Source organism: Camelus dromedarius, chromosome 2, assembly GCF_036321535.1.
Source record: "Camelus dromedarius isolate mCamDro1 chromosome 2, mCamDro1.pat, whole genome shotgun sequence".
Taxonomy (NCBI): domain Eukaryota; kingdom Metazoa; phylum Chordata; class Mammalia; order Artiodactyla; family Camelidae; genus Camelus; species Camelus dromedarius.
The window spans coordinates 99,587,983-99,613,138 of record NC_087437.1 but is presented as its reverse complement, the minus strand read 5'-3'; the positions used below and the strand labels follow the sequence as shown (position 1 = coordinate 99,613,138).

General features: G+C 33.3%; 1 protein-coding gene across 6 annotated transcripts in view; it reads right to left on the bottom strand.

Annotated features, from left to right (window-relative positions):
- Positions 1-25,156, bottom strand: part of LOC105086820 (uncharacterized) — a 380,981-nt gene that overhangs the window by 103,063 nt on the left and 252,762 nt on the right. The window contains exon 3 of one of the 6 annotated variants that reach the window (XR_004138834.2): positions 9,060-9,173. The exons of the other annotated variants lie outside the window; for them this stretch is intronic. The gene's annotated coding sequence lies outside the window, so the exon portion shown is untranslated. The remainder of the gene's footprint in view (positions 1-9,059; positions 9,174-25,156) is intronic. 6 annotated transcript variants of the gene reach the window in all.

Sequence of the window (25,156 nt, the reverse complement as noted above, 5' to 3'; positions counted from 1 at the left end):
CATTCTTTTCAAGTGCCCACAACCAGATGCCAAGACAGGCCACATCCTGGTCCATAAAACAAATCTCAACAATTAAAAACAAATGAAATAATACAGTGTGTTTTCTGACCAAATGAAATCAAAGTAGAAAACAAAAAAAGATAACAGAAAAATCTCCAAACTCTTGGAAAGGAATCAATACACTTCTAAATATCATTAGATCCAAGGGGAAGTCTCAAGGGAAAAAATGCATTGGAGTGAATAAAAATGAAAATACAACACAGCAAAATCTGTGAGACAACACTCAGCAGTGCTCAGAGGGAACTTGATAGCACTGACTGCATATATTGGAAAAGAGAAAAGTTTCAAACCAGTAGTCAAAGGTCCAACTTCAAAATCAAGAATAAGAAGAGTAAAATCAACCTAAAGCAGAGAAGGAAACCAAGTAATAAGGGTAAAAACACAAATAAATAAAACTGAAAACAGAAAAATTACAGGGAAGATCAACGAATCCATGAGTTGTTTCTTTGGAAAGATTAATAAACTTGGCAAACCTCCAGCAAGACTGACAAATAAAAAAGAAAGAAGACACAAATGATCAATTTCATAATAAAATTAGATATGTCACTACAGACCCTTGCGGACATCTAAAAACAGTAATGGAAAACTACACAAACACTAAACATAGAACCTAGACAAATAAGATGAAACAGACCAATTCTTAAAAAACACAAATTACCACAACTCATCCAATATAAATTAGATCACTGGGATAGCCCTATATCTATTTTAAAAATTGACTAGTTTATAATTTAAAAACTCCCTCAAAGAGAAATCTCAAGTCTTAGACAGTTTCGTTGAATGATTCTAACAAATATTTATAACAGACTTATTGCGAATTCTAAAATTTTTTTTGAGAAAATAGAATAGAGAGCAATTCCCAATTTATATTATGAAAATGTTATCTTGATAATAAACCCAAAGACAGTAGAAAAAGAAAAGTATAGACTAATATCCCTCAAGAATATGGACCTAAAATCCTTAATAAAATAAAAGGAATTATAGGTTATGACAGTTGAGGTTTATTACAGGGATGCAATATTCAAAAATCAGTCAATATAATCTATCATATTTACAGGCTAAAGAAGAAAGATCACATGAAAATATGAATGGATGCAGAAGATGCAGTTGACAAAATTCAGGCCCCATTCACGATTGAAAAAGCGTTGACAACTAGGAATAGAGGGAATTTCCTCAATTTGATAAAGATCTTCCACAAAAAAACCTCCCTATAGTCAACATTATACTCAATGGTGAAAGACTAAAAGCTGTTCCCTAAAATCAGCAGTACGGCAAGGATGTTCATTCTCACCACCCTTATTCAACACAGTGCTGTAAGTTCTATTCTAGCTAGGGTAATAAAGTTAAAAAAAATAGATACAAATATAACAGTAATGAACATCACTCAAAAATTATATATTTAGGTATAGGTTCAAAAAACAATGTACCAAATGTTTATGCTGAAAACTATAAAAATGCTGATGAAGGAAGTCTAAGAGATTTGGAGAAACATATGTTCACAGATTGCAAGTCTCAACATAGTAAAGATGTTAATTCTTCCCAAATTAATATGTGTAGGTTTAGTGTAATTCCTATCAAAATCCCAAAGAGATTTTTTCTAGAGATAGATTAAATGATTATAAACTTTATATAGAATTGCAAAGGAACTAGAATAGCTAAAACAATGTTGGAAAAAAATATGTTGGGAAAAATTATCCAATTTCAAGACGTATTGTGTAATAATATATTACTTAACATATAGATATATAATCTATATGATAATATATTATTAATAATAAACATAATATTAGATTACTATTTGATTGTAATCAAGACTGTGTGGTTATTGGCAAAGGAACAGAAACATCGATCAATGAAATAGAAGAGGGAATCTGGAAATAGATCATATATACATCCATAATCAATTTTTGACAAAGATGAAAAAACAACTTGATGGAGGAAAGACAGCCTTTTCAACAACAAATAACAGTGGAGTAATTAAACATCCACAAACCAAAAAAAAGGGAAAAGAATACTTTGACGTATAACTCACATTGACTCAAAATTTTAAAAATTTATTGATGTAACTTATTAATCTATTTTATTATTTGTTTTATTTATTTATATTATTTTAATTAATTAATTAATTAAAAATAACTAAAAAACCTACTTAAAAATTAACTTAAATGTTAATTTAAACATAAAACTATAAAACTTCTAGAAAATGCAGAGAACAAATTCTTTGGGATTTAGGCATGGGCAAAGAATTCCTAGAATTGACACCAAAATCACAATCCATAATGAAAAACTGACAGATTGAACATCAAAATTAGAAACTTTTGTTCCATAAAGTCTCCACTGAGGGGATGAAAAGACAAGCTACAGATTGAAAGAAAGTATCTTCAAACCACATATATGACAAAGGACAAGTATGTAGAAGATACAAAGAAATCTCACAACTCACCAGTAAAAAAATCAAACAATACAAATGGAAATGGGCAAAAGATAAGAGACATTTTATCCATGAGGATACACAGATGACAAATAAGCACATTAAAAGATGTTGAACATTATTAGCCATTAGGAAAATGCAAATGAAAACCACAATGACATATTACTACCCCTCTATTAGAAGAGCTAAAACTAAAAAAAGTGACAACATCAAATGTTGGTGAGGTATTGGATCACTCATATTATTGCTGATGGGAATGTAAAACGGCACAGCAATGCTGGAAAAGAGTTTGGCACATTCTTTTACAAACCAAACATATGTTTACCATACGACCCAGCAATTTCACTCTTGGGCATTTATCCCAAAGAAATGAAAATTTATGTTCATGCAAAAACCTGTACATGAATGTTTATAGCAGCTTTTTTCATAATAACCCCAAACTGGAAACAACCCAGATGTTCTTCAGTGGGTAAGTAGTCAAACAAACTGATACATCCATACTGTGGGATACTACTCAGCAATAAAGAGGAACAGACTACTGATACACACAATAACCTGGGTGATTTAAAGAGATATGCTGAATGAGAACAGCCAGTCCCCAAAGGTTAAATTCTTGATGATCCCATTTCTAAATTTTTGAAATGATAAAATTATAGAAATGGAAAATAGAATAGTAGTTAAGATGTTAAGGTGGGATGGAAGTGGGAGGGAAGCAGTGCAGGTATACAAGAGCAACATGAAGAATCCTTTATGGCGATTAAAGTATTCTGTCTTGACTGTATCCACATTCCATATCTAGGTTGTGATATTGTTCTACTGTTTTTAAGTGCTAATTGGGTACATAATACTTGGTATCTCTTTGTAGTATGTCTTAAAACTGCATGTGAGTTATCTCAACATACATGGTTTAATTTTTTTTAAGTAACAAATACACTAAGGCAACTGCTTTTAACTGGCTGCTTATACTGTCCTTGTGTGATTGTAAAGAAAACTCTCCTGGAAAAATCTGAACAAACTAGCTGCCTATTGGTTCATTTGGACTTGAAATTCCAGAGTGCTAGTTAATAAACAAGGATTTCATGAGCTAGGAAAATTAGCTTGAGGAAATGTTCTAAATCAGGGGTCAGCAGACTTTTCTGTAAAGGGCCAGATATTAAATGTCGTAGGTGCTGTATGTCATATGGTCTATGCCGCAGCTTCTTGACTCTGCTTTGCAGTACGAAAACAGTCCAGATAATACATAAAGAATGTGGTAGTGTTCCAATAAAACTTTATTATGGACAACACAATTTTAATTCATCAATTTTCACGTACAAAATAATATGTCTGTTTTTCCAACATGAATAAATGCAAAAGCAATTCTTAGCAAGTAGAGTGTACAAAAATAGGTCCCGGAGTTGGCCCACCAACTATTAGTTTGTTGACCTCTGAGCTAAATTACATTTTAAAAAATCTTCTGTTGCCTCATGTTTCAGTTTTGTTTTCTTCTTGAACATCTTTTATATTTCAAAAGATGCTAACTGCTTACATTTAAGAATTCTCCCTCGCTGTCCTACCATCTATGTTTTCCTTTCTCGTGTTGCCAAGGAATACAAATAGAAGTTTTACTGTTAAAATGTTGAGTTTGGGACAGAGTAGAAAATCGAATAAAGGTATCTTCTCCCAATACTATCATTTGTTTAATTTTCTTCGTAATTTTAGTGAGAAATAATGCTTCCTTCTACAGGGCCTCTCTGATGATGCATACTTTGAGAATCTTTAAAAGAAGACATTACATGAAGCAAACTATTTGAAAGGTTCAAATTTATTTAATCAGAAAATGTTTAAAAAGATAAGTAAAAGGGCTATTAGAAACAGCATGGCAGGTGTGGTTATAGGTATTACTTGTGCAGGAGTTCAGAAAAGACCCTCCCCAAGATGTACCACTCTGGCATGTCGATTACTTTGAGCTAATGGCAAATGACAACCTGGTGGCTCAAGAGAAACGATTATGCCTCCCTTAACTTCCTAAAACAATTTAAACTGGGGAGGTTTTTCCAAAAGAGTTATTACAGGTAAGTGCTATCTTAGTGGCCCCACTTACACGGCAGAGCAAACCTCTAATTATCAAACATCTGCTCTTCTCATCATCCTGTGAATGACCCTCCTGACCTTAGAAGCCCATGTCCTCATCCCATCCCTTAGCTCAGGATGTAATACATACCTTATTTTCCCTTTTTGTCTTTGAACTTCGCATGCATGTGGGGTTCTCTACATACAAAATTCATTTTATTTTCTCCTGTTAATCTTTCTCATGTTAATGTAATTCTTAGAGTACCCAGAAGAACCTAGAAGGGTAGAGGGAAGTTTATCCTCCTCCTTGACACTTGCATGGTGGTGGTTGGTGGGAGGGGGTGTAGGTAATGATGAGTAGAAATGTAAAAGTAGTAAAAAGCAGAAAAAATGTAGCTCATGACAATAAAAAGTAAACTGAAATGGTTAAAGGAATTAAACAAAGAGGGTATTAGATGAGGCGGCTTTAAAGCCTTCGTAGCCTTTGCAAGTAAGCTACAACCTAAGCCTGAAATGCCTCAAGGTTAAGAAATTGAAACCTAAGGACAACCAATCACAAATAGCCAACTAGCCTTTCCCAATTTAGGCAACAAATTAAGCTATGACCAATCAAGTAACTTCCTGGTTTTGCTCCTGTGTATTCTCTGTGAAGTCTATCCCCTAGTTCCTGATGTGAAGCCCTTTTGAAAGCACCCAACCACTTTCAGTTTGGCACTGCCAGATTCAAATCAATTTTTGCTCCAATTAATCTTCAAATGTTTAATATGCCTCAAATTATCTTATAACAAAATTAAACCTAAGTCAGAAAAAAATAAAGCCACATTAAGCACAACAAGAAATTTAAAAGCAAAGCCTAGATGGGAGTAAGGACAGTAAGTAACAACTTGTATATTCTTGAAGTCAAAATACTCCATTTAGGCCATGTGAGTTAGGAGAAGGCTTCTAATGCAATTATAATTTTCATAAAAAATAAGATTTTTCCACAAAAAATGCTTAAAGACACATTAAAACACAATTATTAAATCAGATAAATGAAGAACATTCTGGAGTCTTCAGACCATATTGTCTGACTTTCTTTAGAAAATGAGAATGAACAGACAGAGAACAAAGCCTTTAAAAAAATTAACTGACTTCAAATAATGCAGAAAATTAAGTTGCTTATTAATTTTACCCTTATGATCAAATCAACATTAAGACTTATTAAGAAATTATGACCATCCATTATCTTTGTATCAGGTGGGAGGTGATGAAAACATTTCAATTGAAATGAGAATTTCTAAGTAAAAGTGATTTCTCAAAACATTGACCGTAAAGTACAATGAGGTGTCATCATTACTGATATGAGTTAATATGTGTACCTAAAAGTCTTGTTAAAATCCTTCAACAGATTTGAATACAGAACATTTATTGAGCACTCTCAAATTATAGGTCTGGTACTAAGCAATTTTTGTGAATTGATTTAATTGATGATTCTAAGACTTCTCTAATTCAGCTTTAATGAGCGTGAAGTTCATACATGTATGGTTATCTTTGCTGGCATAACACATACACATTGGGAAAAAGAGAGTTGTTTTTAAGTGTGGTAACATTGGTGTTTTAAATGGCTTAGAGTTTTTTAACCATTGCTTTTGCACTAACTATGGAATGGTACATTTCAACTGTTATTTTTCCAAAACAGAGAAACTAAATAATACGCAATTCTCGGTATATGAATCTTTTCTAAGTAATTTTAAAAATGCCTCTTTTGCTGCTTTTGGATATCTGGACCTTCTCAGATCTAGAGATCTGGTCCACAAGTAATTAGCAGATTCTTTCAGGCTTTGGTTAGTTTCAGAATTTGGGGGACAAAGATCACCTCCCTGGAAACATATAAACCAGATTATAAGTGCCTTAAATGAATTGATTTCAGATTAAGAAAAAAAAATCAAGCCCATAAATTCAGTGTACATCATAAATGCTCTCCTTGCATGGAATTTTTAATCATTTCTAGCACTATATTAAGAATTGGAGAAGATGAGTCATATTAAGTTTAAAATGAATAAATTTGGGTAGTTAAAAATGTTGCAGTCTTGTAAAATTGTTAGTTGTCTTATTAATTTGACTTTTTTAAGAAGAGCATTTATCTTAAATATGCATGATACTTGATTTCCTGGCTCACATACAAGTGAGGCTCACATGTTAAGTATGGTAATCTTAGAAGCCTGGCATCTTTCTTGCCCACTTAGTAGCTATGACTTATATGTTAACTAATTTCAGATTTTATGGAAATGAAGGGCTATAGGAACATATGTTTAGCAAAGTGGAAGTTTTTATTAGAAGAGTTAAGCAACAAAGTCATAAATAGGCAAGACTTTCCTTTCTACTTAATAGGACACACTTACAAAGGCTCTCTCTACTTGATATCAAATATCCACATGGATTCACCAATTGCATCCCCAGAAATAAGTGGTATAGCCTTTGGAAATATACAGAGCATGAGTCAAAAGTATTCATTCAAAACCCAATCCCAGGACTGAGGCAATATTGGGAGTGCTGCTGGGAAGGGCCTGCCACTCAACTGGGAACACCTGATCATTATATCTTATTAGCAACTGGATTATTTGATATGAATGTTTTTCTGCAGCCAAATGAATATGCTCAAGTGACGTCCAAGTGTAATGCAAGAATGCTTGATGAATCAAAAGAGAATAATTATTCATTAACATCATCCCAGAAAGGCAGACGCAATCCATTCTACAATGTATTTAAGTATCTAACTGTACATAAGGAACTGCACCTCGGTTCTCTGTTCACCACATCTTTTTCCACTGTCTGTTCTCAATTATGGCTAGCATAGTCTACTTTTGAAAAGTCACATGTGACCTGACTTCACCCTCATGCATGTACTGTCAATTGCTGATACATCAAAATAATTTTGATTTCAGATAAAATTGCCCTCAACCTCCCCACTAACTTGCTGTTATGCTGGTGCAGCGTCATCCTCTAGGTTCACATATCTGCTCTGTGTGTGTGATGACAGATTCTCCTTAAAAGGAGTGTGGTTGAACAAGAGTGGGCAGAATTAGTAAAACATGGCTTATTCATACACTGCCATCTGTAGTCAATTGTGTTAAATTTATTCCAGATTTATAATGGGAATGCTTCAGATTAGTCCCATATTGATGGCCATTGGCCCAACTACATCAGTTTTTACATCTTCTTTATCTCTCTAGAACCAAATAAAAATTCCTTGGGATGCTTACATTTGGAATCATCTAATGGGCTACACAAAGAACTCACTGTTCATATTTTGCATGCAATCTTTTTTCTATTAGCATACTAGTATGAGTGTATGAGTGACAACATTGGTTTTTGTTTATAAAGAACCTTCATTTTGTAAGTAATGCAAGAATAATTTTATTCCTGTTAACTTCATGAATTAAGAGCATTTTTAATTTCACAAAACACCATGTGTAACTTTAAAAAATGCAAGTGATTTGTACATGTATTGAACCCACTTTAATCAAGTCTTTCTTCTATTGTTCCTCAATTCCTTAGCTATAAAAACATTACAGGACTATATATTTTATATTATATTATCAGAGAACGGAATATCCCACAAATTATTTTTCACTAATAGAACTTTATTCTATAATAGGAAAATAATTTTTAAGCATAAATATGCATTTAGAATACATTGCATATTTTATTTACTAAAAGGAATATATTCTCATAATTTTAGGTTTCTAGGTATATATAGTTCTCTTGGTGTCATTATTACAGGTGTTGATTATTAAACTCTGGTTGAATATAGTGTCCCAGTTCTGTAATAGAGCAAGATAGTCATTCACACACACACACACACAAAAAGCAACAGAATGAAAAGACAAGCCACAGACTGGGAGAAAAGATTTGCAAAAGATCTCATAAGGGACAATTATCCAAGATATACAAAGAAACTCTTTAAGTTGAACAATAAGAAAACAAATAATCTGATCAAACAGTGAGCCAAAAACATTAACAGAAAGCTCACCAAGGAAGACATACAGATGGCAAATAAGCATATAAAAAGACATTCTACATCAGTCTTCTCAGGGAAATGCAAGTTGAAACAGAAATGAGATACTAGTACACACTTACTAGAATGGCCAAAATTTGAAGCACTGACAGTACCAAGTGCTGACAAGGGTGTGGAGCAACAGGACCTCACATTCATTACTGTGAGAATACAAAATGGTACAGCACTTTGGAAGACAGTTTGGCAGCTTCTCAAAAAATTAAACATACTCTTACCACATGATCCAGCAACCACACTCCTTGATATTTACTCAAAGAAGCTGAAAACACTTTTCTCTACACAGCAACCTACACACTTCTGTTTACAGCAGCAGGTTAGCGGGAAGGGAGAGTGATTAGGCAGAGCACAGAGGATTTTCAGGCCAGTGAAACTGCCTAAATCCTAGAATGGTGACAGACTTCATGGACTTTGGGTGACAATGATGTATTAAAGTAGGTTCATCAATTGTAACAAACTTACCCCTCTCATGGGGGATGTTGGTGATGGGGAAGGCCATGCATGCGTGGGAACTGGGAGCATGTGGGAAATCTCCATATCTTCCTTCCTCTCTATTTTGCTGTGAACCTAAAACTTCTGTAAAAAATAAAATCTATTAAAAAATGTGCTCCCTTAACTTGCCACGGCATTCAGTGCCTAGATAGCCTACTGCACTTAGAGTAAAGTTAATATAGTTTTCCAAAGAATATAATTTGATTATTTATCCCTAAACTACATGTTGTTTACACTTTTATGTACTTTATAGTGCATGTTATATTGTATATTTTTTATAATTTGAGTTTCAGTGACGTCATTTACTTTTCTTTTTTTGTAGGGATGTCTATGGTCTATTGATCAGGGTCTGTGTCAACCTTTTATTTACTGAAGTTAATCTGCTGTGGCAAAAATAAAAACAGATAATCAGGGCCTTAAAATAGTCTCAAAGTTTCCATTACTCCTTTAATAATTGATAAATACTGAGAACTGCATATGTGCAAGATGCTCTGCAAGAAATAATACTACGTCTTTGAAAAGCTTAAAATCTTGTAGAAATAATAAAACAGGTCAAAAAGTTTTTTAACATAAGACCAAACGGTTTTCTTCCAAGACGTTGTGACAGTTGGCATACGTAGCTTTAATACAAGTGGACTGTGACTGAGAACAGGTGTAAAGGGCGAAGGGGTGAAAACAAAATCTAGAAGAGTTTGCTGTGCACCTAGACACTGATGGTTAAGTAAAAGTATCGACATTAAGAATTCTGGGACGTATTTCAAAATTCATTCTGTGCTTTAAATATTACAAAAATCATATGCCTGATAGGATGTGTATTGCAAAAGCTTGTCTGGCATTCAGCGTGATGGTGTCTAGAAGGCACCAAAAGAAGTTAGCGTTTGGTGCAGTATCTATTTTAGTCCACAGGCAATAACATATACCCAACACAGTGCCAAAGATGGAAAAGAAAAAGATGAATTTCAGGTGTAATGAATGTGCATGAATAAAATCATTGTTATTTGCATATTTGGTTTGAGTAAATAGTTCAAGTATGCTACAAGGTAGATTACATACCTTGACTATTTTCAAAAATAATTTTGAAATTGACTTCTAATGAGCAAATACCATGCACTGTTTGTTCAAATGCATGTTTTCTTATTTGAAAATAGGAAATGGTATGAAAAGAGAAAAATGTGTGTGTGTGGGTGTGTGTAGGGTTTTTACTAACAGTTAATAATGAAAACTGTCCTTTGTATTATAATGTTTTAAATTTCAAAGAACAGAAACATCTTACTATTTGTTATTCTAAGACAGAAAAGAGGAGTAAGATCAACAAAACTAAAAGTAGTATTTCTATGTGCCGAATATATGCTTTGGTTAAAAATAATCTAACGACTTAAAACTTGCTTTAGAAAACACAGCTTAGGCTGTAATCAGAGTTGGGTTCAGAGTTGACTATTTAATTTCATTTGGTTTATTCATTTCACAAACAGTGCTTCAGTGATCACCATGTTTAACTGCCGTTGTTTGAATTTGATAATGGTGGTTCATAGGAGAAAGATTTCCAGGGTGTGGAGATTGGATCTATTTAACTGTTCCATCTGAGCGTCTGAAATGTTAACACGTGCATGTGTATATGCAAGAATTTCCTACATATGTTGAGCAAGCATGGTCAATATGTTTCATTTCAAAAGGTTTATTGCTTAGATTATACTACAAAATGCCTTTCCCCATATACATAACAACACGCATCTAACAATGCATTTGTAAGGTCCTATCATGATATTTAAGTATTTATTTTAGAACTTGACCCCTCCTACTCCCTTGACTATCATTTGTCAAAATTATTATTGAAATTCCTTTATTTTAGTAGGAATAGTGAATTATTGGAGTCATTTTCTTTCTACGGTTCTAGTTATTTATGCTTGCTAGTGATAGGGAAGTAAGTATCAACTTGATTCAAGGAAGTGTGTTTTAAAGACTGAGGAGCTGCCATGGGCGGAAGTCTCCTCACCACAGTGAACACATCCACATGCCCCATCTCCTTTATTCAGATACATTTCAACAGAGGCTGGAAAAGTGTGTGGATGGATCCTACAGAAGATACTGCCTTACTGAGACAGGACAGACCAGATAATCTGAGGCCCCTTTGGTACTGTGACCCTGGGTAAAGTCATTCAATCAACCTCTGTTCACTTTCCTCTTCTTTGCATAAGGAATAAAGATAATAATTACTCCATTAGCTTGTCGAAAGGATTAAATAAAGTATTAGAACACGTCTATACATAATGAGCATTAGATAATGTTAGCTATCATAGTCATTTTTAAGCCTCAGAACTTTATGCTCAATTGAAAATAACATAAAGCTATCTAGCAATATTTCCTAGCAGTATTTCTTATAAACATCAATGCTGCTACCATTATTATAAGTTTATATGATGCTATGTTTTACATATATCATTTGATAATCATCACATCTTTAAAAATTAAGCAAAGCAGGTATTATTACTCTCATCTACACACCAGTGAACTGAAGGTCAGAGTGATTAATATACTTGCTTAAAGTAACATATCCGGGATATAAAACCCAGGAACCCAGGTCATCTGATTCTTATCCAGGGCTAGTGTTTTTCACTAAGCATGCTGTTTTTTTTTTTTTTTCAAAGCAAATCTTTAGCTTGCATTTTTTTTCCTTCAAATTTCTCCCTCTCTTTCTGTCTGTCTGTCTCTGTCTGTGTCTCTCTCCCTCCTTTTTCTCCCCTCTCCCCTGCCCACAATGGGAGTAGTAGAGAGAGGTGGAGACAGAATATAAAATTACTTTTCCAGTATAATTGTATTGAAGATTTTTTAGTCTTGTTTAGACCACTAGATGTTTTTTTTTTCCTTTTTGAGGGGGGATAAAATTCACTAAAGATAAGTAAAAGCATTATAGGCTATTTACAAAATATTGAACATAATTCCCTATGTATGTATAACTGAATCCCTTTGCTGTATACCTGAAACTAATACAACACTGTAAATTAACTATACTTCAATTTTTTAAAAAGTTATAAAAATAAGTGAAATCAAATAGTTTTCAGTTTAGTGAATTCTGATTTTCTGGACTGTTTGCTTTATGCAGAAAACATGAGAAATGTGAGGAACATTTAGAGCTCTGTTTTGTCATAAGGTCTAAAAAAGTGAATCAGTAAGACTTTAAATTAAATTAGACTGTCATCCAATATTATTAACATAGTAAATAAACATACCAAGTGATGTCTTTTATGATTATTTCAACAACAATAGGCATAGTTTTAAAGTATTTTCTTATAGATTTCTGTATACAATTTTGAATCTTCACAATTAAAATTTATTCCTTTCAAATACAGTTGAATCAACTTGTTAATAATTTCTCCAAAGATCAAATTAAATCTATAAAGAATAATGGGACTGCATGTATTATTAAACAGGATTGCCCTAACTTAAAATGTCTGTGAATCTCAGGTTCCACAAAACTCTGTATACCTATCTTAAATGACAATTTGAAATGGAGATGTAAATTTAATTAATATTTGCATATAAATTTGGGTGAAACTTTTTTTGTAAGTCACAAATAGTACACAGGATTCTTAAAGATTTTCAAACAAAACATCCATTTTACAATTAAATAAATTTTTATTTACTTAAAATATATATAGTGTTGCTTGATGTTTCATTTTTTAATATTCATTAATCTGTAATAAAGTTTCATTTAAGGCAAATTAGACATCTAGAAAATTCATAAAAACCATATAATTATCCTAGTGGACTGCACTGCATGTATTTAAAGAGCATTTACAACTCAGTATTGTAATGGAAAATTACAAGTTTGGATTCATTATCAGATTTTTTTCCTTACTAGGGGTATAACCTACTTTCTGTTCTAATCTATATTAACTCAGGTTAGTTGAAAAAGAGTTTAGGCAGAAAGTGAAAGTTCGCACTTAATAGTTATCATGAGAACTCATATTTGGGCCAAATGTCACTTGCATTAAAAGTATTATGACAAGAATAGAAGTTTTGAGAGTTTGAGTCATGAAATTAAATACAGTTAATTTAGTCTGTTGTTTTAATGAATGAATATTCAGTTATATTGTCATACGATGCAGATAAATTAGGTAGGAAAAGTGATGAAGATGCATTGATTGTTAGAAGTTTTCTTGAGATCAGGAAAAAAAAACAAGAGAAAAAAGTCCCAAGGAGGATCAAAAGAATAACACTGAATCATTTGTTTTCATAAGACCTTTCTGCAGGTTCTAAAATACAGAAAAGATTTTGCACTGGTAAAATCTTATAATCGTTTGCCTCTCTGAGGAAAGAGTGAACAAATGTGTTTAAGTAACTCAAATCCTCCTCCTACCTCTTTTATATTTTCTGGGCTTATAAATCCACTTGGGAGGTTTTAATCCTATAATGACAAACATTTTTATTTATTTAAATTTGGAGATGTATTTACTTCAAAATATTTGAGAAGTGGAGGAGGGGTTAGCGTCTCCCATTATAATGTAAACTCCATTAGGGCAGGGATATTTGTCTATTTTGTTGACTGCTATAACACAGGTGCGTTGAAGAGTGCCAGGCACAAAAGAAGTGCTCTAAATATGTGTCAAATTAACTGACATTGAATTGTTCTCACTTGTATAACCAAGTTAATTTCCCACACTAGTTTTTCTCCTTGGAAAACAAATTGTAGTTTTATGCCAAAGTTTAAACTGAGTATTTTCACTGATCAAAGCGATGTTCTGAAAAATATCAATGCTCAAAATCACAATTACAATGCAAACATATTGATGGAGTCTTTCTCTATAGATCACAACAGGGTATAAATGCAAAATTGCTTTTATTAAATCACTCTTTCCATTTGGTATGCCATGTATTTTTTAACATCATAACTCGAGGATAAATTGTCTCTTCATTGTTAGTAATAAACTAGACACTATAAAATCTTACTACAGAGATTTTGGTTATACCATAATTTTGATGAGCGTTCCCACATCTTAAATTTACCAAACACCAGTTACAATGGTATTTCTAATCAAAAGTATGGGAAACACTGCAATAAAGTTAAACATTAAAGAGCTGAAATGCATTGTGGTGTTGTGAATCCCCAAAAGGGAACATGCCACATAGTGTTAAAAGATATATTTTCAGACAAATACTGTATAATTTCACTTATATATGGAATCTAAAAAAATGAATAAACGTAATAAAACAGAAACATAGTTACAGATACAGAGAACAGGCAGGCAGTTGCCAGAGGGGAAGGGTTTGGGGGGAGGAAAGAAATAGGTGAGGGAGATTGAGAAGTACAAACTTTCAGTTGGGATACAGATGAGTCATGGGTTTGAAATGTAAAGTGCAAAGAATATAGTCAATAATTATGTAATATCATTGTATGATGACATATTGTGACTAGATATATCTTGGTGGTAATTTTAAAGTGTTTAGATACCAAATTACTATGTTGGGTAATAGGAACTAACATAGTGTTGTAGGTTAATTATACTTCAAAAACAAATAAACTCATAGAAAAAGAGATCAGATTTGTGGTTACCAGAGAAGGAGGTTTGGGGAAAGGGGGAACTGGATGAAGGTTATCAAAAGGTACAAACTTACAGTTATAAGATAAATAAGTACTAGCAATGTCATGTACAGTATGATAAATATAATTAACATGGTTATATGCTATATATGAACGTTGTTGAGATAGTTAATCTTAAGAGTTGTCATCATGAAAAAAATTCTATTTCTTTAATTTTGTATCTATATGAGATGATGGATGATCACTAAACTTACTGTGGTAATCATTTCATGATGTATGTAAGTCAAGTCATTCCGCTGTACACCTTAAATTTACACAGTGCTGTATGTCAATTATATCTCAGTAAAACTGAAAGAAAAAAAAACCAAACCAAAACCAAAAAAATAGTAAAAGCAAAGAGAAAAATAAAAGATTTTTTTCATGGGATCTCAGAATAAAATTATGTTGAGTCTATCATTAATGAAAATGAACCAGGAAAATTCTTTATTTCACCAAGAAATTTGCTTTGAATATGATTTTCCCATCATGGTATGTAAATTTTTCCAGTCCAAGCATTTCTTTATGGTCATGTTTATGACCACGATGTGGCACACATCCTGTGAACCATCCACCCTCGGAAATTTGGGAGAACATCAGGAAGGACCACCATACCACAGAGCTACACTGATTCTCCAAAAGTTTACAGTATTTTTTTTTTGCCAGAATGTACATACAGTGTAAGTCGTGGTTTCTGGCATTTTCCCTGCTTTTCATCTTACACTGGCCATTTGTTTAATTAAAAAGATTTGATTAGGTGAGGTGAGGGTGGCAGGAATTCTTTCCCACTCCTGATGATTTTTTTTTTCTATGAAACAATCCAGGCCTCTCTCCTCTTACTCAGTCTTCCCAGGGACCTATTCTGATTGATATGTTTGCAAGAAAAAAATACCCATGCATCAGTCAATCCCTTTTGCTATTCTATTTTCTTTGGGGTTGACCTTCCCGCAAAAAGAGCTATCAGGCAATAAAATGGGGCCTGTCCCACTGAGGAGACCTAGATTTTCTAGTCTGAATGGATGAGTAAGTTTTTCTGATTCTGAGGTTACTATGAAAAAGTCTGTATATCTCCGTGTCTAAGCTACATCCTCCAATCTAGTCCTGATTCACAACAAATGTGATATTTTGGCCTACCGTCTGCCTCCTCTTCCCCGTGCTTTGCCTCATTTCACAGCTTGGCTCAGAACTCAAGGGAACCTGCAGCGAATGTTTCTAGCAGAACTCTTAAGGACCATTATGATCTACTGAAGAAAAGTCAACATGCGAAATTTTGCTTCACTTGCAAGTTGAAATAGATTCAATTTTTGGTTATGAATTAGTCTATTTTTATGGTCTCTTTAGATAATTTTTAGTATTATTTATTCCTTAATGGGTCCTTTGAGGCCACAGAAAATTTCCTGAGTGTCCCATGGTAGCAGTACAGAGCGTATAATGTATACTTCTCTTCACACATGGGTGTTACTGATAAATATTAACCAGCAGATACTGTGTATAGTTGGGGATCTTTTCCAGGCATACTGTTGGATTTACTTTCTCTTGCCCAGTTTCCCTCATGGTCAGTGGCATGCAGCTATGAGACAGTTGGCCTGGATTTGAACTGGAGTCTGTGACTCAAGAAGAGAGAAAACCTCACTGGCCCATCTGGGGATCAAACCCGGGCTGTGGCCTCATTAGCACCACAATTCAACTCACTGAGCTAATTAACCACAGATGTACAGTTGATTCCACTTCTTGAAGAATTACAGGTTGAAAAATTGTATCAAAATGCATTTAGGATGAACTTGGATGTGTTATATTAAGTATATTTGCAAAAGTAAAAAAAATAGTTTTCTTTCTTTTTCAGAAATTTTAATACCATTGTAGTAACTGCATCCAAAAAGAAAGTGAATCCAGAATAAAAAATACAACAATGCTTACCCCCTTCACCCTCTATGCTACACAAACACACACACACACAAATGTCCAGTGGCATATGTAAGCACTCCCATGGATATACAATATTCTATGGTTACTTCTACACCACAGTTTTGATCAGTGCTCTTGGTTTTTACTACCTACTTCTTTTATTTTATAAAGCAGTTCCCTTCTTCCTTCCCAAAGATCTTCAGACTCTACAGTTCATTCATTCACTATCCACCTTTTATTTCTCTGCTCTGCATTTTTCCTACTCTACATAGACTGATGGGCACAATTTATTCATGACGGAATATAGAATTTCTTGGGAAAAAAGCAGTGAATGAAATAAATCTAGTAAAATAATGTTTTCAATAAAGGATTACAAATAGTGTCCTGAGAATATACACCTTGTGATTAGCAAATACATTTTATTATTAATTATATGGTTAAAATACATTAACAAGTCAATAAACAAAAAATAGAAAAATTACTGGCTTTTCCACAATTATTAAGCTACTTGCAAGACCTGTACTACACTGTAAGTGCTTAAAGAGAGGCAAAAAGTGCCATGTACACCCAGAAATTACTTTTTCCTATTTTAATCTCTGCTTATAAGACAATCAGATATTTGTGCCTTTTCGAGCTTAAAAAATGTGTAAGATTCTTTTCCTCACTTATTCTCTGAACAAAAATTGAAATATAATACAAAATCTTCTAACTTGTGAAATTTAAGTATAGTTTCTCACATGGACTTATTGAAAAAATTTATATGAACTTTTCTCAAGGAAATAGACTATTTACATGAGCAATTTTCATATAAACTTCATGCTTATATATTTTAGAGTAAGAATTTCAAGCCCCTGGTTTGAATTGATCCCAAGTTGACTTGTATTAATTCAGGATAGACAGATTTAAAAAATATACCGATTTTAAGGCTTTATCTCTGTATCTTTTCTTTTTTGTATGGTGCAATCTGGTGCAATCAAGTCTTGATCTTTACATTTTAACGTCTTAAATATGTTTTACACTTGTCTACTCAATAGTGTTCATTTCCTGAAGTAGTCATCACAAATATCAAAACACTTATCAAATATTGCTGTACTTTTTATTCATCATTTGCTATTTTTGGTGTCACAAGAAGCTCGTGATGCCTTCCCACTCCATGATTCTGGCATAACTTCACTTCTATCATCTTGATGTTCCCATCTAAACTATTTACAGTTTCTCTTCATCATTAATAAGGAGGTCTTTTTTTTTTCTTTTTTTTTTTTTAAGTAATTCCCACACTGATGAGTGAGTTTTAATTATCATTACATCTGCGGGAAATGAATGGATAAATTGGCCCAAAACAGTGAACTCTCTATATAGTTTAAATTGATTCCCCACCTCCAGCTCCCCACTGCCAAGCTTTCTTAGGCATTTTAGAGCCGAGGGCAACTGGGCTACCTGTCAGGATTATATCAAAGCTCTAATACAGTTTTTCTTCAGACAAGTACAACTAGAAAGGGAGGTTTCATCCCCCCACCTTTAATAAATGAAAGGCTTGTATTGCCCTGAGCAAATTCCTAGAGATTTTCAAATACAGGTGACTAATTACTTTCTAAAAGAGAAAGTTAAAGGCATTATTAAAAATCTACATTGTTCTGTCTATACGAAGGTAGTACAATACAGTATTATGGATCCACCAAGAGCATGTACTTTGAATTATTTTCGAACAATGGCAGCTGAATTTGCTGAGCCGGATATACGTTCCCAGCATATCCCCGTTATGAACAACAGCCAGTGCTTTTGAGGTTGATGGCAAAGGTTAGTGATGCAGGGATGGCCTGGAACTGGAGACTGTGTCTGTGGAATAGAAGGGAACAGGTACGTAATGGATACCATCTCCCATCATACTATCATAAAATAGAAGTTGCAACCACAAGGTTCAAAGAGTCCTAAAAAATGCTTGCTTTATTAAATAAAATTCACACAATACTTTATTATAGCTCAAGAATTCTTCCATGACTGAGATGTAGAAATAATATACAGTAATATACATGAGTCATATATATTACATGAATATCTGTTATATAAATAACATTCTTTTTAGGGAGGTAGAAATGGCAAAAATAGACTAATAGGTATACAGAGATTGTCATAAAGTTGTATAAATGTCCAAGGGAAAAATGTGTATTAAAAGCAATCGCTTGAACTATCTAAACAAGTTACTTGGGTCACTTAATTGTCAATTTGTTGATATGAAGAAATCAGTTGTTAAAACAGCAGGACAAATGGAATTGACCAAGTTGCAGATGCAACGTGTTTAGCATTGATATGTCAAAACCATCCTGTATTGACCCCCTTAGACAGGTCAGAGGCTATTTAGAAAAAGTCAGTATAAAATGGTTTCCATTCTAAAATCAAACAAAACAGCAGCAGCAATGACAACAGTAAAACACTGTTTATAATGTTCACCCTCTAATTACAAAATAGACCTTATCTTTCCAATGGGCAAGAAAGAAAATTTCCCACATTATGGAAGGAATCCTCATGCTTGTATTGCTGAACTCTGTCTCATAAATGACCTCTAAATGGCATTCTAATTGACAAGCACAGTATGAATTACTGCTTTAAAAATGGAAAATGTACTCCTTTGTTATTCATAAGATTCATAAAGCATCAAGCTCATGTCTTCATCAAATATGCTATTAGTTTAATTTGGAGCCTGCATTCTGATAATTTACAGAATTAGTGAAAAGTTAAAAGGCCTTCTTAGACATAGAGCTCAAAAAGAAATTCTATTAATTTAACTTTTTGCCATCTTTCTTGCAGCTAGCTTATTCTCCATGTTATGCATGGTGGATTGGTTCAGCTTCTCAGTAAATGGCATTTATGATACCATTGGGGGGTGGTATGCATTATGTGTACCTGCTCCCTTCTGTTCCACAGACACAGTCTCCAGTTCCAGGCCATCACTGGGTCACTAACTTTTGCCATCAACCTCAAAAGTACTGGCTGTTGTTCATAACGGGGATATGCTGGGAACATATATTCAGCTCAGCAAATCCTACTGCCACTGTTGGAAAATAATTCAAAGTACACACTCTTGGTGGATGCATGATACTATATTGTACTACCTTTGTATAGCCAGAACAATGTGGATTTTTAATAATGTCTTTAAATAAGAGATAAAGAATGCATTAAAGAAAACACATTTTGTTCACAGGAATAAGCCAGCAACCTTGAGACCAAACATACGAGGGCAGTTATAAGATCAAAATATAGATACTTGGTGTTATTGTAAATTAAATGCCTCAGGTAGCCTCCCTTTTCTAATTGCCACCACCCGAAGCTAAAAGCTTATCTCTCCCTCCACACCTGCACGGCAGCAACTGCTTCCTGCGGACTTTCCTGACTCCAGGCTGCCTCTCACCTTTCTTTCCACACTTCACCTGTCACCCACATACTGCATACCAGTTCCAGACTAATCCATCTTAAATGCTACTTTCATCATGTTATAACACTGCTTAAAAATCAACTGTGGAGTTCTACTTCAAACCACCCCAAACACAAACTTTTCTACAAAGCTGTCAAGGCCATACATAAACTGCTTGCATCATTCTCATTTAAATGTATTTACTGTGATTCACCAGCTTCTCGATCGCCTTCTTGCTGTCTCATTAATGGTCACATTTCATTGGACACTGCATTCTTTCATGCCTGAGATGCACCTCATATAAAATGCCTTCCACTTTTACCCTAGTTTCATGAACGAAGTGCTGCAGAGTCAACACCATACTCCTGATGCTCCCAGGAAGCACTCTCCTGTTACCGCCGCCATCCTTAGATCCCATCTCCTCTCAACTCCTCTCTCCCTGAATACACTTTCCGGGGATGTAGCTTTCTGTTATTCAAGATTCTTCCATGTGTTTTAGACACATTTCCATAATTATATCATAACACATTTGAAGAGAAGTACTATGCTAATTACTTCGGTATCTTTTACTTTATGACAAAAACTGTACTAAAATACAGCAAGCTCTTAAAATTATTGATCAATTGTAGTGCATTTCCACACAGCAGTAACAAATTACAGCATTATTTTCCTGCTCATTTCAGAATTCATAAAGCATTTTCTTCTTGCTTTTCCAGTAATGGAAGTGGTTTTTAAGGCATAACAAAATTTTTTTTCTTTGCTATGGAAGTTAAAATTTGTCACATGGTACTACTAATTTTAAAAAGGTAAAACACTTATATATAAAAACTTTTGAATTGCCATACATATAGGGAGCACAGTGATTCAGAATCATGAGAAGACATGTGAATAACAATTTCTGCTAACCTGAAAGTATACACCTGCACAAAAATGTAGACACTAACCCCCAAATATTACACACTACTTAAGGTTTTTGCTATTTCCTCAAAAGTCAGCACTTGTGTATTAATGATATAAGGAAGTCTGGCAATAAATGTACCTTAAATAATTCTTTATTAAAGTATTATTCTTGGATTTCTGAAGAAATTTTATTTTCTTTCTTATTCTTTTCATTCTTTTAAAGTAAGTAATCTAGCATAATCTGGTAATTAAAGTTTTTTAAGCTCTGTGACCAGTAACAATGACACACACCTCAGGGGTGATCAATTATTGTTAAACTGCACTAATGAGTATTGGCTAAATTTAACCATTTTGAAAGGCTTTTATCCTTTTGTAAAAAAAAAAATTCAGTCTATTATTTCATCTATTTCTTTAAATACCATTTTAGAAATAAGCTCCCAATGAAATCCTTGTGGAATTTTATAGACTTAAAAACAAGTGACATTCTAAAATTAGAAGGTACAACAATTCTATTTTGTAATTAGTACTTTAAAAAAAAAAACAGGGATTGTTGGTAAATTATCCCAACCAACCAAAACAATAAGGGCTTTAATAGAAGCTCTCCTACATGAGATTTCTAATTTCTCTGGATCTCATTTTTTCCTTATGTTCACACAGATCTATCTTGTCCCTTCTTATTCAAGGGGCTAAGCTGCCTACTCTAATACCTTTGTGTATAGATTATCTTTGAAGAGGGGCTCATAATAAATATTGATATTATACAAATAATAACAGTGTTAATAATATTTTGTGAGATTGAGAATACATATTTTATTAATATTTCTAACAATAGTAAGATGTCTAGTGCTCTGAAAAGAAAAGCAGTTTAACTGCTAAAAAAACACACAGGGGTAGGAACTGAGAAATCTGAGAGCTTGTAGGAAATTGACTAGAAAGGTCAAAGTCATGGGATGATGGGGGGAAGCCAGTGGGGGTATGTTTTCCTGGTGTATGTAATGTAAGTGTGCAAAGTATAGAGGAGAGCTGTGATAACCAATATATATGTGTTCATTTTAGCACTGTAGGATTATTTGCAGAAATATGAAATTTTTTTCACTTCAAATTCAGATAAAGCATTTTCAAAGAACAATAATCAAAAAAGGCATATTGTCTGTTTTCTTTGTAGAATACAGGACTACTGTTTATTTTTTATACAACTCTATTGCATAGGAAAAGCTCAGCAAACACAGAAATAAATCAAGAAAACTCCACAATCTATGTCTTCGCTTTACTTCTTCAAATTACTTTGGTGTTAAATTTAAAATTCTATTCCTATTTTTTCTGCTCTAAATTTTCTAAAATAACTTATTTTCAAATCAACATCAAAGAGAGTAGAACTTATACCAGTATTTCTTTGTTTCATCTGCCTTGAGAAAAATCTCAACAATTAATGATGCAATGCTTAACAGTCCCCTTTCTTAACCTGTTTTCAGCTCAGCAGCTTTTCAATGAAAGCTCCAGTTCAGTCATAGCAGGCATCTATTTCCCTGGAATTGACTATACCGAAAGCATTCTTTTAATAAATTAAACGTACTGGGCTCTGAAACTCAAATCATCTACTTAATAAAGTCATGAGTCTGTTTTCTTTTCTCCAGCAATATTACAACATAATTATATTCATGAATTCCAGTTTGTGAGCTCTATTTCATAGTCTCCTCACATTAAAAAGGGCAATGTTTAGTTTTATCTTATGAATTCTGTTACCATTCCCAAGTGCCAGAGCAAAAAGGATAGTAAATTTGACTAAAAGACACTGTCCTTTGAGATGAGTAAATACTGGTCTCCTTGCCACAGTGTCTGCACGAATGCCCTGTTCATTTTGAGAACTTTCTTTATTTGCTTTGCTCCGGTTAGTTGGCATACTCTATCCCCTGTAAGAAAGTCATTTCTATGATTAGAGTTTATGCACTTGATGCCAAAACTAGCAACCAAAAAGTTAAAAATTAAAAGATTTTGGTGGGTTATGTTTTCTTTTGTTTTGGGCTATAGGATTAAAAGAAATGGCCAGTTTAACTGAAGTGTTGATGAAGTACATTGTGTGGTCTGAAGTACTGTGGTTTGGTACCACCCAGCCAGAGCACTTACTAGAATACTTAGAATCTCAGGCTTGTCTATATTCTGTGACTCCCACACACATTTCCTACACAATATCTCTCTTCTTCACAAAGCAAAAGTAATTCATAGCAGTATGAGATGAAAGCACTGGAAAATTTTGAAAATGGGAGCTATCACTTCTCTGAGAAGTAGAAAAAGATTCTAATAATCAGGACCCTCCCAAAGGTAAAGATATAAATAATCCTCCAAATCGGTACTGAGAATTGTAAGAGACGGAACTTATATGTTGAAAATACTATCTCAAATTTCATCTACGATAGCTTCATAGATGATGAAAATGGTGGAAGTGGGGCAAAAGTATCAAGAAAGTTTCACAGTGTTGTTCATGCATGCTTATTGCAAGCAGACAAAAGAACTCTATTGCTATCAGGTCTAATCATTAGATGCAATTACGAAGATTTAGAGGATGAAGAGAAGGGGTGACAGAAAAAGAGACTATGAGACTATGTAAAAAAGAGGTAAATTAAAAGAGAACAGAGATCAAAGAAAATAATGAAACCAGGAGACAGGCTGATTAAAAAGAGAAATGCTGTTAACAAAGAAACCAAAAAAGCTAGCAACACATAGCACTTAGGTTTGTTTCAAATGGGAGCAAAAGCAAAAAAATTGAGGTTTGAACTGTTGAAAAGCCAACCTATGAGGCTTAGGATTTAATTTCAAACTCAGCTTTTCTCCATTTTTCTAGCATGGAGGTTTTCTTTTTTCCTTTTTAAAAAACAGTCTTTGATCTTTTGCCTTAACGAGTCCAGTCAATATGTAAAGAATCAAAATTGTGAGTGCTAATGCCCCTATTTTGTTAAACCAAGTATTAAACATTGTGCTATTTGTGTGGTCTGAAGACTATTGGAATAGTACTTTGTGTGACTGAGGTGTTTGAAGATGCTGGAAACAAAATGGCTAACCAGGAAGCCAAAGTAATTTTTTTTTTTTTTGCCAGAAAAACACTTATTTATTTTAGATGAAGCAAGCTGAATAACATAAAAACATCAATTCTCTCCAATAGAAAGTTAATTGACAATTACATTTAAGTCAATGTCATTAATTAATGTGGATCCTGATAATTCGATGTATGATCTGAGAATATTATCTATGCTACTTTTCACTCTAATTTCACTTAATGCAATAACTATACTTTATTTGAGTCCACAATCATAAATTAATAACACTTCAAAAAATTTTAATTCTATCTAGACTAGAGCATTAGCAAGTGTATTTCAGAGAAGTGCTTAAAAAGAACTTAAAAATTAAATTACTGATAGATTTCCTGCATATAGTGTTATAATTGGACCTACCACTGGTTATTAAAAGGACTGTCATTATTTCCTGATTACCATGTGCAACTACTATGTTAAGTAAGATATAAATGTACATATAAATGCAAATGTAAATATAAATATATATCCAAATGAGACAGGTGATATTAACAGAAGAAAGAAAAAAATCCCTGATTTATTTGAAGTTACAGCCCTAAATACAAGCCAATATAGAACTGATTATTAAATCAATTGGTCTATTTTTCCAGATTAATTGACTTGTAAACTGAGTGCATATCTTGATTATCATGTTCTTATTTTTTTCTTTGGGAAGAAACATGTGTTTGGCTGAATGGAAGGCAGATTATCAAAAATGAAACACATGTATCCCAAAATAAATAGGATTTAATGACCACCATTTGGTGACAATTACACAAAGTTAGTTTGCATAATTTTTGAATTAAACTCAAATGTGTACTTACATAGAACATAACCACCATATGTAAATTATTTTAAATTATCTTAATTGGTTCAAAAACTTATTATTTATATATCTTTAAGCAATTTTTCAAAGACTCAGCAACCAAAATTTGACAAACTTTTTTGGGAAATTCTAGATATGTAGGCTTGAGGTTATTTTAAAACACAAGATTTAAAAAAAGGTCTACTGTTTTGTAATTAAATCTTACAACAGTAGAACATGCTCTCAAAGGTCTTTTAAAATGTCAGTATTGGAACTTTTCCGTAAAATTGAATACCAAGGACAAGAAAATGGAAAACAAAATGCTACATTAGATAGACACAGCGATCTTACATAAACGTTAAGGCATATTTACCAAATATTAAACCATAGGTAGGATGTCAACTGGTA